This window comes from Nicotiana sylvestris, chromosome 1 (assembly GCF_000393655.2).
Source record: "Nicotiana sylvestris chromosome 1, ASM39365v2, whole genome shotgun sequence".
Taxonomy (NCBI): domain Eukaryota; kingdom Viridiplantae; phylum Streptophyta; class Magnoliopsida; order Solanales; family Solanaceae; genus Nicotiana; species Nicotiana sylvestris.
Window position 1 is genome coordinate 128,468,301 of NC_091057.1, and position 12,311 is coordinate 128,480,611.

A 12,311-nucleotide genomic window follows, 5' to 3' on the forward strand; every position below is an offset into this window, starting at 1 on the left:
AATGAAAATGGATTGGATGGTAGTTGTTCATACTTTGATAACCCATGTCCTTATTGTGGAGGACCACACTCATGGCAAAATTGTTTAAATTCTCCCGGGGTGGATTGTGCGCACAATCTCAAACCCATGGGTGGAGTATTTGTGATAAGTGTGGTCATCAAAATGGTCATTAGGATGATTGTGATTATTTTTCCTTCCCTTCCCCAAGCCCCCGCTATGATGATTCTACTTTTTATAATGAAAATGATAGGGTTATGGAAGTGGAAGAAGTTGAGCATGGTCAAAATGGAGAGTTCAAGCTCATGTTATAATGCCTAATTGAAGGAGGAAACAAAGAACAAAGTGCCTTGGAGAAGCTTTTGGAAAATAGTCTCCAAAATGACTTAGCACTTGAAAGGTTGAACTTGCAAATGAAAGAAATTCTTAAAGCTTTAGAGGTCCAAAAAGCCTTGGAAGTTAATGATAGCCAAGAATCTCCCTGGGAGATTGAAGCCGAAAGTCCTCCCTTACCATTGGATCAAAACCAAGAAGAACTTTCAAATGCTCAAAATGAGAAAATAATGCTCATGTTGGAGGCTATTCTTGCAAATGAGGAGAAGCACAACTTTTCATTTGAGGACTTGAAGCAAGTCTTGACTCAAAATGATGAACATATCCGCTTTTTGGAAGATCAAATAAAAATATTGGTTGAGGCACACTATGCCCACCGACTTGAGAGTGTGGAAAGAAGTCAAGAAGAGTCCGACTGCAAGGAAGAAAGTGAGCTCTACTTTGAGGAATCAAGAATTGAACATCCACCAACCGACTTCATGAGTATTAATGATGCCAAGAAAAATATGAAATTAGAGTTAACCAGTGTGAATGAAAATATGGTTGAGATTGACCCTAATCCGGGGGAAAAAGAGGAAGTCAAAATCCGGGAGGAATTGCAATTTGGAGGTTTGATGTTACATTCCAAGCGTTTTTCAACATTAGAATTATGTGGTGATATGGGAATTGAACTACACAACTCAATGAGGTATTGCGAGGAGGAAAGGCAAAAGCCATACATCTTACAATTCGGGGGAACAAGAAGGTAAAATGACATTCCTCACATGAGAGCCAAGAAGTGCAAAATAAAGAAATTGATGCTTGGCTTGATCATCTACTTGCCACCCTCACCGCTCGTGGTCACAAGCTTGATTCCAAGTTGGGTGCCCAATTCATATTGTCGAAGTGGCGAGAAAAGTGGTAAAGTTACTTGCGTTATGCCACGACGTTAAATGCGGCGCTTGGTGGGAGGCAACCCATTGTTTTTCAAATTGTTTGGTCATTTTTGAAATCTTTCTTTTTAGAATAGCTTACTATATTATTTCTAAATAATCTACCAAGTTTCATAATTTTTGGAGTTGATTTGAGTAGGTCGAGGTGACGTAGAGCACGAAATCCAGAAGCTGCGCAAAACCCAAGATTCTGTCGCTTTTGCGGCAACTGCAAGATTCACTTAATTTCGCAATTGTGAAGGCAGTGTCGCAAATGCGATATCAGAGGGCTTAAACGGGTAAATTTGTTTCACTCTGAACAAAACTTAGAAAATTTGAGGCTCTTCAAAAGACCATCTTCCTCACTCTACTAATTCCCAAAGTCCCCTATTTTCCACTCCTAATTGCAAGAATCCAGGTATGAAAGCTTAATCGCTTCTTCTTCTTCTTCTTCTTCTTCTTCTCTCAATTTTCTTTGAAAACCTAGGGTTTCAAATGGGTAACATTCCTCTGCCCGAAATTGTTTAAAATTTGTTCAAATCGTATGTTGATTTCTGGGTGAGGTTGGTTGAGAGTGTGAGTCTTGTTCTTTGCTAAAAAAATGGGGAAGTCTGAGTACCCAGGGCTTTGTAAAATAGAAGTGATTTTTTGGGCTTAATATGTGATCAATGAAAGTCCAGAATGAGATTCTTGGCCGAATCATTGATATTAATTTCAATTCATGGTTGTCTATGAAGTCTATTGCATGATTTTGTGTTTAAAAGATGATTTGGTTATCCAGATGTGTGCTTCTATTAAAAAATTGTAAGGCTTAGGACTGTTCTCTGAGAAAGGAAAGGCTGGGGACGACGATATTGCAATTGCGATCCTCTCAGTTTCCTGCTCCCTTCGCATTTACGATAAATAGTCTGCAATTCGATCTCTGTTGGCTTCGCAACTGCGAAGAATTTTTCGCAATTGCGACATTAGAGAGTAGTTACAACATGATTTGAAATCCTAAATTTTTTAAGGCTGGGTTTTGACTGTCCGATCATTCCTTTGGCATATTTGACTCATTTGCAATATTCTTCATAACCATACTATGTTTTCACTTCTATCATTTGTTGACATGTACCATAACTAAAAATGAGCGCTAACTCTGAAGAATCCGTAAATGACACCCCTTTGGAAGCGGAGCAAAACTATGACCAACACCGGTTCTTATCATTGGAGTACCAAGAACGGTACTATACTGAACTGATTTCGAAGAAGTTGCTCCCGAAAAGTGGTATATTGTTGGACAACGTCCCAGAACGTCTTCCTGAGTTCTACCAAAGGCTTACAAACATGGGATGGAACTATTTTACCCCTCAACCTTGCCGAGCCAATGAGTAATGGGTGAGGGAGTTTTATGCTAATCTTCTAGCTATCAGGATAAAGAAGCCAAAGATGAGAATTCGAGGCAAAATGGTGCATTTTGGAGCTAAAGCTATTTTACCCCTCAACCTTGCCGAGCCAATGAGCAATGGGTGAGGGAGTTTTATGCGAATCTTCTAGCTATCAGGTTAAAGAAGCCAACGATGAAAATTCGAGGCAAAATGGTGCATTTTGGAGATGAAGCTATGAACCAAATGTATTACCTGCCAGACCATGACATGGCCCCATTCCGTGCAAAAGACTATGCCTCAGGGGAGTGGTTGGTATCCAAATTATACCCGGGTATAGATGTTCCATAGGCAACTGAAAAGAGAGGGATCACATCCAAAGAGTTCACTGCCGAAGTAAAGATATGGCTGGCCATCATATGCAGTCGTATCTCCCCAGTGTCGAACATAAGGAATGTATCGTTTACAAGAGCTCAAATGATAGCCTGCATACTTGATGGTATTCAGCTAAATGTTGGTGAAATCTTCATCAATGAACTGAGGGAGTATCGGATTCACAATAGTACATCATTGATATTCCCATCGCTTATCACTGAGTTGTGCCAACTTGCTGGGGTGGAAGAAGATCTGGGAGACAACTTGATAGAGCCGATAAAGCCTCTATATCCATTGAAGAAAAGAGGAGGGGGCGACGCTGTAAAGAGAAAAAAAGAGAAAGTTGGGGTCTTCTTCTCAGATCGATCAGGGTAACCATCCATCATCTTCTACAGGAGGACCATTTGTCGTGCTTACTGAGGAAATACGGCTAATTCATGACATAGTAGCTGACCTTCCACAGGGATCTAGGGAAACTTTTGAGGGACCGGCTGCATGCATTTCTAAAGAGTTTCAAAAGTATCTTGATGATCAGAAGAAGCAGAGGGATAACCTTAAGACACTAGAGAAGACATACACGGATCTGACCAAGGCACATGGTAAGTTGAGCAGCTCTCATGACAATCTAACAAAGGCACACACCAAGATAAAGAAAAGGGAGAAGAAAAGAGATAAATACTTTACCTGCATGTGGAAGGGTGTGAAGGGGCTGTTGAAAGTCCTAAAGCCTCAAGACCCAATGCCATCGATCGAGCCAGAACATGATGATGATGCTCCAGTTGATTGGTCTAAGGAAGAAGGAGAAGAGGATGCCTCTGAGTCAGACAAAGAGGAGAGCACCTAATGAAGTATTCAGGGAGCACTTTCTACCATTTTACTCTATTATGTTTAGTTGCATTTGGGACATTGCAACATCTTTAGTTGGGGGTGGCTTCTTGTATAATTGTTGTTCTTGTATATTTGTGGATAAATGTGGATATGGTAGATTGGTACTTTGGTTGTTTTCATTTGGTGTTTTGTATTTTCATGTGATGTGTTATATTAGCATGTTTACTAGCTTCTTGAATTCTTGTTTTTATATATAGTATGTTTTAGTTACTTGATGTTTATTAACTTCTTAATATTGTTTATTAGCTTCTTAATTTTTTTTAGTATGTTTTATTTTAGTGGCTATATCCTTGATTTTCTTTGTACTACGGTTCTTTTTCCAATGATGCCAAATTTCTTATTGAACCGGGTAATTGTTAGTAAATTTGGGTTGACTTTTTCCGATGATGGATTGCTAGGCGACTTTCTTAAGGGAATTAGTCTTGTAGTTTAGATATAGTTTTGTTAATTTAGGAAGAATAAGTGGTTTGAGTTGGGGTTTGTGCCCATTGGCCAAGTTGTGGCTTGCTTAGTACCAACATGATTTAAACCTCGGCATATGAATTTTTGGTCTTTGAAAAAGAAAAATAGTTGAGGTAAAGATCATTGTCTTGACTTTTAGACTCAATTTTTGGCTCTTTGATTCTCTAAATAGCTTGTTATGCTATTCGTAACCTCTTTGAGTCATTGGTTTCTATTGGATTTTGGATTTATAATCCACTTGAGTGTTCATGTTCCATGTGTGGTGAGATTTATTGTGAGTTCTTTTGCATTATTTGTAGTCTAGAACTTGCCCGGAATATGCTTCAAGGCGAAATCAGAGACTAACTTGGTTTGAAAAATAATATTAGGCCTTCCTTGGACCGCTATTGTGCCTTAAATTTCGTACCCTTGAATAGTTTCCCTAGTAAACCCATTTTGAGCCTTTAACCTTGTTCATTGGCAACCATGTTATAAGCTTTAATCGTTTGTTCTTTATTAATCTAGCTTTTGCCACCCTACCTCCCTAAGTACTTTTAAAGTATAAACATAGGCTAAAAACTTAAGTCTTGGGGTGAAGGTTGGAAAAGTTGTAATGTGGAAATTGCTTAAAAGGTGAAAGGTAATTGAAAAAAAAGAAGAAGTTGTGAATAAAGGGAAGATTAGGTGTGGAATAAAAAGTGAAGAAAGGATGGAAAATATTTTCGAAGGAAGTGTGCTTTAATTGTTGCAAAGTATAGTGCTTAGGGAGGTTTTGAGTCACTCTTATCCAAATTATGCCCTACCTTAACCAAAAGCCTACATTACAATCCTTTAAGTCCTACTTGATTTTGAACCAAGTGCGTCTACATTAGTGGAGAAATACATGAAGGGAAAGCCTATGGTACTACTTTTGTGCATTTGAACATCTTTGAGAGAGTGAGAGTTAATTATTTCCATTTGATATCCCATGTATGTTTAAATTGCAATTTATAAGTTGAGATTCTCTCTTAAATGTGAGGGCACATGAGATTTGAGTTGTGAATTTAATTCCACTTTCAATTAGAAGGAATGACCAAAGAAAGTTAATTATGATAAATAGGCAAATTGTGAAGCTTTAGTGTCATGATTTGATTGCTACTTTGATTTGCAAAGTGTTTGAGCACTTGAAATGTTATGAAGTTCATGAGAAGTGTTTGGAAATTCATATGCTTTGGATTAATTGTTGGTACCAATCGAAGTCATGTGTTTGTGCTTATATTAGACCTTTTGGCTTGGCATGATATGGATGTACTATTGAGTTAAATACTTGGGAGGCGATTTTGTCACTTCCATTGCTTGAGGACAAGAAATAGTTTAAGTTTGAGGGTTTGATAAGTTGGTATTTTACCAACTTATCTTGTCTTTAAGCCTATATTTTTGCTATGTTTGAATAATAAAATCATGTGTTTAGTATCATTTATTTCTATATTACAGGTTCCATGTAATTTAGAAGTGATCTTGAAGAAACCAAGTGAAACGAGTCAAAAAGAAGCTAAAAAGAAGAAAATTTGGAAAATGCCCTCAGCTGTCGCAAATGCGACACAATTCTGGGAAATGCGAAGAAAGCAGAGATGGGAATTGCGAATAGTTCATCTGAATTGCGAAGAAAGGCCATTCTAGCTGTGATGCAAATGCGAAGAAGACCTCGCAAATGTGAAGTCAACCAGGTAGTCAACCTTCGCAAATGCGAAGTATTGATCGCAAATGCAAAGCTCAACAGTATAGTCATAAATCGCAATTGCGAACTTTTGTTTGCAAATGCGAAAATCGTGCTTTAGTTCTGGGAAATTATGTCATTGTACATTTTTTGGCCCCAAACCCTTTAATACCCAAACCAGCTCATTTCTAAAATATCTTTTGGCTTATTTTCAGTCTTGAAGACTAGAGAGAACAAGTTTGGCAGCTAGGGTTTGCACACACACTTGGGTTTTAAAGATTTGAAGTTTGTGGTTAAGAATTTCTTACTCATTTGCTACTCATTTCTTCATTTCCTTACTTTGTATTGTATATCTGAGTGTGTAGCATTTTATCCAACACTTGAATCTTGTTTATGGGTATATTCATAATTAAAGTGTGGATTAAATATCTTATTGTGCTTATATATTGAATGATTTTTATCTTTTATGAAATGACTTATTGTTTCTTTAATTATTCTTGTTCTTTAATGTTTCCAAAGGGATTAGCTAACCCTAGGACTAACCCATTAACTTCGAATTAATTTTGGAAAAGATTATTTGGGGTTTGGAAAGATTAATTTAAAATTAACTTGAAGCTTTAACATTTATTTTATGGATTCTATCTAGGTATATGATTGAACTACTTGTAGCCATATTTGGGTGTGCTTAATCTTCTAATTGTTTTAGGGATAATTCAATTATGAAGTCTTGTTAGTCTTTGGAAGAAACTAATATAGAATTATTACCCATGGCTAATTAACATAAACTCAATCATATTTGTAAAATCATGAAATACATTGGATCGTTACTTGAGTGTAATTCCCGATGCATCCATGCTTGTGGCCATTGATCATTTTACTTGCTTTCTGGGTTAGTTTACATTTCCGCATTTAGATATAAATCTTTTCAAAAAAAAAATTCTAAGTGTTTGGCATTACATAACAAGTGATAATTCTCTTACATTCCTATTCGCCTACATATTGTTCTCTTTGGGATTCAACCCTGACTCATAGTTGGGTAAATTATATTGCATGCGACCGTGTCCATTTACTTTTTAGTAGTGGATTTGGACGTCATCAGTCACTACCTATCAGTCCAAAGGTTGGACTTGTTACTTACTGAGTTGGTGTACTTACGTCACCCCCTGCACCTTGTATGCATATCCATGTATCTCAGGCCACGGTAGCGGCTGTTGACTGTTCCAGACGCAGATTTCATCGGAGATAGCGAGGTAGCTGCCTGACGTTCACAGTCCCGCCTTTCTCCTTCTTTATCTACCCTCTAGTATATTTTTGGATATTTTCAGACTATTTTGGTCTAGTCATGCTTCGAAACAGATGTGTTATTGCTCATGACTTAGTGACACCCAAGGTCGGGTGAATTGTTTTTCAGCTTTTATTTTGGTTTAATTTCATATTTTTTTTGGAGTTTTAGTTGAAAAATGGTATTATTTAAGCTTTTAAAAGAAACGTTGAGCTATTTTGGAATTGTGTCAGCTGGCCTAGTTTCACGATAGGCGTCATCATAACCAGGCTGATTTTGGGGTGGTGACAAGTTGGTATCAAAGTCTAGGTTACATAGATCTCACCAGTCATAAGTGGGTTTAGTAGATTCTTACGGATCGGTACGGAGACGTCTGTACTTATCTTTGAGAGGATGCAGAACCCTTAGGAAACTTCACATTCTTGAATTCTTATCGTGCGACATCGATTCAGCTTGAAATATAACTCTTTGAATTCCTTCAACGCGTTCGTGTGCACACATGAGCACGCGGTATCATTTTGCATCGACGACTTATAATTCCCTGAACGAGGGGCGAGATGTAATTTTCGTGTGTTGATGTTGGGCCAGTCTAAAGGACTTGAGGCCGAGCTTTGCCTGTAGCTTGAGTAGTGAGGTGTTGATTGTGTGAACACGTGCTTTTGTATTTATATGTTGGTAGTGTCCTTATTAGTGGAAGTGATGGCTGGATGGCTACGTGATGAGTATGATGTGACTACGAGATGTGTTCATATGATTTGAATGTAACGAGAAGGGTCTGCTTGAGGGTAGAAAGAACTATTTGGTGCTTGATTTCCATCTTGATTTGATGTATAGCCCCGAGTTAGGGGTGTGTTGAAGGATCTTTTCATGTTGTTTAGTTGGGGAGTGAGGTAGATTTTATGTCGTGATATGAGTTTAGACTCAAGAAGATTAAGTGATTGCATAATGTTTATGACGGTGGAAGGGTATAAAGAGAAGTTAGTTTGAGGAGGAGTAGGTGGGTTATCTCCTGTGGAGTGTTCTGAAGTTTGTGTGATCCCTATGTTGTTTGTTAGAAGTCCTCTTTTACCAGTGAATTATGCGTGCTGCAGTTTGAGTTTGAATCACGTATGAGAGTTGTCTTGATTTTTACGAGGGTGAATGCGAGATTTGTAGATGATTGGAAGTACTAGATGGTTTGTGTTGCACGAGCTTATGAATGATTTAGTTAAATCTCACCATGGTATTATGGTAATAACAGAGTATGGGCATTGTGAGTTTTTGTGTGTTTTAACCTATGGTTTTGAGCTAAGTAGGGGAGTCTGCTATTGATAAGTTGACTGCGCGGGTAAGTGTCGTATCAGTTTCAGTTTGAGGTATACTGGCAAACCAATTGTGGCTTACAAGGGTTGATATCTAGGATGAATCGAGTAAAGGAAATTTTGGATAAGGGTTATGTTATGCTTTATGAGTATATGAGAAATGTTGGATGAATTAGTTGTTGTTGTACTTGATGTAACGGGTATGAAGTAGGATATCATTCGGCTGCTTAGAAGGATGGGTTACTTCCTTAGGTGTTGTTGTACTAATGGGGCACAGGTCATTCGGTTCGTTTGATTAGTTTAATTGAAACCTTAGTAGAGTGGATGACTCCCAAGAATGATTTAATGGATTCCAGACTTATATGTAATAATTGGAGATATTCAGGATGTGTATTTGCCTAGAAACGGAGGTTTACATTGGAGGGTGTCAAGACTTGTGGCATTTTTATATTATTATGGATTCTCACATCAGTATCAGGAAGGTGAACGGTATGGCTTTAGATTCGCAAGAAGTCTCTTCAGGGTATGTATTTTGAATATGGTGCTTTTGGGATATTTAAGAGAGTATTTAGCGGCTTATGCGACTTAGACGGTGTGGTTTATACTTAGGTCTCTTGTAGTGAGTCTGGGTTGAGGATTGCGGTATTATGGAAAGGAGAAGTATCAATTCGAAGATAATTAGGAAGGAACTTGGATAAATATGATTAGTTCTTTGGGTGCTTATGAGGCAATGAGTTTCTACATGTGTTTTGTGGCAATGCTTTTGGGTTTTTTGTTGACTCGCGTAGTTTGGTTGAGTTAGAAGGATTCAGTCCTGACAGTTTGGTTTTGTGTGAATGGAATTCAGAGAGTTCTTGATGGTTTCTAGCACGGTTAGAGATGTATATTATCTACTGGCGTGAGGAGCATGTAATGTATAGCGATTTTGTTCTAGATTGGATCAATTGGAAAGTTCCTGGCTAGTGGAGTACGTAGTTGCTTGTCTCTCGAAATGAATTATAAAGTTCTCACAAATTTCATAGGATGGCATGGTATATGTGGTATGTTATGTAGGGTTGAGATTTGCATGTGTAAGGTCACAGTTCTGTTCTGAAAGGAAAGTCATAAATTCTTAGGCAACACGGGCAGTTTCAGGTGACTAGGTAAATGATATTACAAATTAGTGCGGCTTGACGAGGGTACACATTTCAGAAAGGGCAATGTGTCTATGTTAAGGGTACTTCCTTGGTATTGCAACACTCTCTTGTTGGACCGACTGCTGATATACAAGTTTGCTTGGTGGCACAGAAGAATTTTAGGAGTACCCCTCGTGGAATGATCGAGTATTAGAGGTGTGTTAGATATCTAGGCGGTAGAGTTGAGATCAGATGGGTTGATTTGTGTAATTCATGGATTTGGAGACTGAGAATTCTCATAAACAGGTTATTTCGTGGTGGTGGACTGTGAAGATGTGGGAAAAGCTAGTCAGATGATAGTATATACCATGATTCAGTCATTGTGAACTTTCGAAGAGTTATTTATCTATTGCGGGTGACCAGAGTTGAGTTAGGATTCATTGGTAGGCCAATATGGAGGTTGTGACGACCCGGTTGGTCATCTTAAGAATTGATGCCCCGATCCCCTATTAACTGTTTTTCCTAAGTTTAATTCTGCTATTTTGATTTGCTGGGATATTCGGTTTTGAGTTTCGGAGAGTTTTGGGACACTTAGTCCCTAAATGAGAGCTTAAGTGTTGGAGAGTTGACCGTAGTCGGAACAGTGTGAAGAAGGCATCGAAATGGAAATCCGATGGTTTCGTTAGCTCCGTTGGGTGACTGCGGGCTTAGGGGCGTGTTCGGATTGTGTTTTAGAGGTCCGTAGCAAATTTAAGCTTGAAATGCCGAAACTTGAATTTTTGAAGTTTCCGGTGTGATAGTGAGATTTTGATTCGAGGGTCGAAAAGGAATTTTGGAAGTTGGAGTAGCTCTTTAGGGTTGAATGTGACGTCTGTGCAAAATTTTAGGTCATTTGGATGAGGTTTGATAGACTCTTTGATAGAAAGCATGTTTTTAGAGTTTTTGGAATTCTTACGCTTGAATCCGATGAAAAATATGTGTTTTGATGTTGTTTTGAGCGTTCCAAAGGTTGGAACAAGTTTGAATGATGTTTTAGGATTGGTTGGCAGGTGTGGTTGAGGTCCCAGGGGCCTCGGGCGTGTTTCGGATGCTGAACGGACATTTTTGGACTTGGAAAGATTGCAGATTTTCTACTTTTGTGTTGCAGAGAAAACATTCATCGCGTTTGCGTGACGGTCTCTCTTTCGCGTAGAGCATCTGGGTGAAACAACGGAAATGTGCTTCGCGTTCGCGAAGGTAAGGACCCGTTGGTCTTCTCGTTCGCGACATGGTCCTCGCGTTCGCATAGGGTCTACCCATATAAGCTATGCATTCGTGAGTAGACCTCGCGTTCGCGAAAGACGAATTTGGCCTGCAGGACTTTTGTGCATCGCGTTCGCGAAGAAGAACGCGCCTGGGCAGATATAAGATTTCAAATCGAGGGTTTAGCCATTTTTATCAAAACTTAAGGTTTGGAGCTCGGATTTGAGCGAAATTTTGAGGGATTTTTGGAGATATAGATTCGGTAATGATTCTTAACTCATTTTTGCTTGTAACCCATTAATCTAAACATGAATTCATCCTTTAATTTCGGAATTTGTATGAAAATTGGGAAAAAGTTCTTAGACCAAGGAATTGAGTTTTGATTGAGGATTTGAAATTGGGTTGGGATAATTTTGATATGGTTAGACTCGTGTGAGTGTGGAGATTCTGAAAATATAAATTTTACTTGATTCCGAGACGTGGGCCCGAGGGGCGTTTTGGTCATTTTACCTATTTTCGCGTATTAGCTTAGAATTTAATTGTAGAATCAGTTACTTGAAGTGTTATTTATATTATGCAATTGAATTGAATAGATTTGGGCTATTTGGAGTCGAGTACTCGTGGCAAGAACGTGGTCTCGGGTTGATTTTTGAGTCGGTTCGAGGTAAGTGGCTTGTCTAACCTTGTGTGGGGGACCTTCCCCTTAGGATTGGTATATTTGTTAATTGAAATACCTTGTACGTGATGTGACGAGTGCGTACTTGTGCTAATTGTTGGAAATCCGGTTTTCTTTAAGTAATTACTAGTATGTTTCCTTTCCTGTTTCTATTACTTGCACTATTAAGCCTGTTGTTACTTTAGGAAAGCATGTCTAAGTGACTTGATTGCTTTATTTGCTCAACCTTCCTTACCTGTATTCCGTGCAGCATGCTAGGCTAGAATCACTTGTTGCCTTAATATAAAATTTTGCTATTTCTGTATATCTTCCTGTTGCTGTTGTGTATTTATTTTGGGACTACGAATATGGAATTCCGGTAACTCTTCCTTGTCTGTTTATTTTTGGACTACGGATGTGGGATTCCGATAGCTCACCCTTGTCTTTTTATTTTGGGACTACAGATGTGGGATTCTGGTATCTCTCCATTGTCTGTTTATTTTGGCACTACGGATGTGGGATTCCGGCAGATCCCCCTGCACAGTTATATGAAACTACGGGAATGCACTCGATAGATTCCCCCAGTACTGGGTATTTATATTTAGGACTACGGAACGAGATTCCAGTAGATCCCCGCAAACTATGAGTTGGACTACGGGACGGGATCCCGGGAGATCCATTGGATATGTACATATGGGACTACAATACGGT